This window comes from Triticum aestivum, chromosome 1A (assembly GCF_018294505.1).
Source record: "Triticum aestivum cultivar Chinese Spring chromosome 1A, IWGSC CS RefSeq v2.1, whole genome shotgun sequence".
In the NCBI taxonomy this organism is placed as follows: Eukaryota; Viridiplantae; Streptophyta; class Magnoliopsida; order Poales; family Poaceae; genus Triticum; species Triticum aestivum.
Window position 1 is genome coordinate 14,065,917 of NC_057794.1, and position 4,022 is coordinate 14,069,938.

Below are 4,022 nucleotides of genomic sequence, written 5' to 3' on the forward strand. Positions count from 1 at the left end.
GGGGGGGGGGTAGCAATGCCACCGGAGCGTCGCACCGGGCCCTCTTACATGCGGGGTGGTGTGGTGGCATGTCCGAAGAGGCGGGACGCGTCTCCGGGGCGTGGCCCCCCCTCACGGACGGCGATGACACGGTAGTAGACGTTCTGCGGTAACGATGCGACGTCAATATTACTAAATACTCGGAGCGCGATAAAATCATGAGTTTTTTTGCACGACGCAGGCACATGTGCTATAGGAACGATGGTATTTTTTCATAATTTTTAGTGATGGAGAAGTATCCGAAAAATTCCCTCTACGCGGATTGCCCTTCGCGCGTCTACGGTTGTGGCCGGCGGCCTCCGGGGGCTAGCATGCCGCCAAATCATGCGTAGGCGGCCTCTCACAAGTCTGGAAGTGTTGTGGCGGTTGCAAACGCCCGGCACGCGTGTCCGGGGTGTGCCCCCCCCTCACGGACGGCGCAGCCGCCGGCACCTGGAGGGGGGAAACGGACGCGTGGGGTCTACACGGAGGGGATCTTGCTGTGGGTCTGGCTCGGATATTGCTCCAAAGTGTTCCTTTGGGCTGACCTACCACAACTGGGTAGGAAGGTCCACTGGTCAAAGCCCGTCCGTGCAAAGTCAAAGGGCTCGATCCCGTGGTCAAACGCTACAGGGTTAGGCGGGACAGGGGCACTGGGGGGCGGGGGGTAGCAATGCCACCGGAGCGTCGCACCGGGCCCTCATACATGCGGGGTGGTGTGGTGGCATGTCCGAAGAGGCGGGACGCGTCTCCGGGGCGTGCCCCCCCCTCATAGACGGCGATGACACGGTAGTAGACGTTCTGCGGTAACGATGCGGCGTCAATATTACTAAATACTCGGAGCGCGATAAAATCATGAGTTTTTTTGCACGACGCGGGCACATGTGCTATAGGAATGATGGTATTTTTACATAATTTTTGGTGATGGAGAAGTATCCGAAAAATTCCGTCTATGCGGATTGCCCTTCGCGCGTCTACGGCTGTGGCCGGCGGCCTCCGGGGGCTAGCATGCCGCCAAATCTTGCGTACGCGGCCTCTCACTAGTCTGGAGGTGTTGTGGCGGTTGCAAACGCCCGACACGCGTGTCCGGGGTGTGCCCCCCTCACGGACGGCGCCACCGCCGGCACCTGGAGGGGGGAAACGGACGCATGGGGTCTACACGGAGGGGATCTTGCTGTGGGTCTGGCCCGGATGTTGCTCCAGAGTGTTCCTATGGGCTGACCTAACACAACCGGGTGGGGAGGTCCACTGGTCAAAGCCCGTCCGTGCAAAGTCAAAGGGCTAGATCCCGTGGTCAAACGCTACAGGGTTAGGCGGGACACGGGCACTTGGGGGGGGGGGGTAGCAATGCCACCGGAGCGTCGCACCGGGCCCTGATACATGCGGGGTGGTGTGGTGGCATGTCCGAAGAGGCGGGACGCGTCTCCGGGGCGTGGCCGCCCCTCACGGACGGCGATGATACGATAGTAGACGTTCTGCGGTAACGATGCGGCGTCAATATTACTAAATACTCGGAGCGCGATAAAATCATGAGTTTTTTGCACGACGCGGGCACATGTGCTATAGGAACGATGGTATTTTTTCATAATTTTTGGTGATGGAGAAGTATCCGAAAAATTCCCTCTACGCGGATTGCCCTTCGCGCGTCTATGGCTGTGGCCGGCGGCCTCCGGGGGCTAGCATGCCGCCAAATCTTTCGTAGGCGGCCTCTCACTAGTCTGGAAGTGTTGTGGCGGTTGCAAACGCCCGGCACGCGTGTCCGGGGTTTGCCCCCCCTCACGGACGGCGCCGCCGCCGGCACCTGGAGGGGGGAAACGGACACGTGGGGTCTACACGGAGGGAATCTTGCTGTGGGTCTGGCCCAGATGTTGCTCCAAAGTGTTCCTATGCGCTCACCGAACACAACCGGGTGGGGAAGTCCACTGGTCAAAGCCCGTCCATGCAATGTCAAAGGGCTAGATCCCGTGGTCAAACGCTACAGGGTTAGGCGGGACAGGGGCACTAGGGGGGTAGCAATGCCACCGGAGCGTCGCACCAGGCCGTCATACATGCGGGGTGGTGTGGTGGCATGTCCGAAGAGGCGGGACGCGTCTCCGGGGCGTGGCCCCCCCTCACGGACGGCGATGACACGGTAGTAGACGTTCTACGGTAACGATGCGGCGTCAATATTACTAAATACTCGGAGCGCGATAAAATCATGAGTTTTTTGCACGACGCGGGCACATGTGCTATAGGAACGATGGTATTTTTTCATAAATTTTGGTGATGGAGAAGTATCCGAAAAATTCCCTCTACGCGGATTGCCCTTCGCGCGTCTCGGCTGTGGCCGGCGGCCTCCGGGTGCTAGCATGCCGCCAAATCTTGCGTAGGCGGCCTCTCACAAGTCTGGAAGTGTTGTGGCGGTTGCAAACGCCCGGCACGCGTGTCCGGGGTGTGCCCCCCCTCACGGACGGCGCCGCCGCCGGCACCTGGAGGGGGGAAACGGACGCGTGGAGTCTACACGGAGGGGATCGTGCTGTGGGTCTGGCCCGGATGTTGCTCCAAAGAGTTCCTATGGGCTGACCTAACACAACCGGGTGGGGAGGTCCACTGGTCAAAGCCCGTCCGTGCAAAGTCAAAGGGCTAGATCCCGTGGTCAAACGCTACAGGGTTAGGCGGGACGGGGGCACTGGGGGTAGCAATGCCACCGGAGCGTCGCACCGGGCCCTCATACATGCGGGGTGGTGTGGTGGCATGTCCGAAGAGGCGGGACGCGTCTCCGGCGCATGGCCCCCCCTCACGGATGGCGATGACACGGTAGTAGACGTTCTGCGGTAACGATGCGGCGTCAATATTACTAAATACTCGGAGCGCGATAAAATCATGAGTTTTTTGCACGACACGGGCACATGTGCTATAGGAACGATGGTATTTTTTCATAATTTTTGGTGATGGAGAAGTATCCGAAAAATTCCCTCTACGCGGATTGCCCTTCGCGCGTCTACGGCTGTGGCCGGCGGCCTCCGGGGGCTAGCATGCCGCCAAATCTTGCGTAGGCGGCCTCTCACAAGTCTGGAAGTGTTGTGGCGGTTGCAAACGCCCGGCACGCGTGTCCGGGGTGTGCCCCCCTCACGGACGGCGCCGCCCCCGGCACCTGGAGGGGGGAAACGGACGCGTGGGGTCTACACGGAGGGGATCTTGCTGTGGGTTTGGCCCGGATGTTGCTCCAAAGTGTTCCTATGGCTGACCTAACACAACCGGGTGGGGAGGTCCACTGGTTAAAGTCCGTCCGTGCAAAGTCAAAGGGCTAGATCCCGTGGTCAAACGCTACAGGGTTAGGCGGGACGGGGGCACTGGGGGTAGAAATGCCACCGGAGCGTCGCACCGGGCCCTCATACATGCGGGGTGGTGTGGTGGCATGTCCGAAGAGGCGGGACGCGTCTCCGGGGCGTGCCCCCCCCTCACGGACGGCGATGACACGGTAGTAGACGTTCTGCGGTAACGATGCGGCGTCAATATTACTAAATACTCGGAGCGCGATAAAATCATGAGTTTTTTTGCACGATGCGGGCACATGTGCTATAGGAACGATGGTATTTTTTCATAATTTTTGGTGATGGAGAAGTATCCGAAAAATTCCCTCTACGCGGATTGCCCTTCGCGCGTCTACGGCTGTGGCCGGCGGCCTCCGGGGGCTAGCATGCCGCCAAATCCTGCGTAGGCGGCCTCTCACAAGTCTGGAAGTGTTGTGGCGGTTGCAAATGCCCGACACGCGTGTCCGGGGTGTGCCCCCCTCACGGACGGTGCCGCCGCCGGCACCTTGAGGGGGGAAACGGACGCGTGGGGTCTACACGGAGGGGATCTTGCTGTGGGTCTGGCCCGGATGTTGCTCCAAAGTGTTCCTATGGGCTGACCTAACACAACCGGGTGGGGAGGTCCACTGGTCAAAGCCCGTCCGTGCAAAGTCAAAGGGCTAGATCCCGTGGTCAAACGCTACAGGGTTAGGCAGGACGGGGGCACTGGGG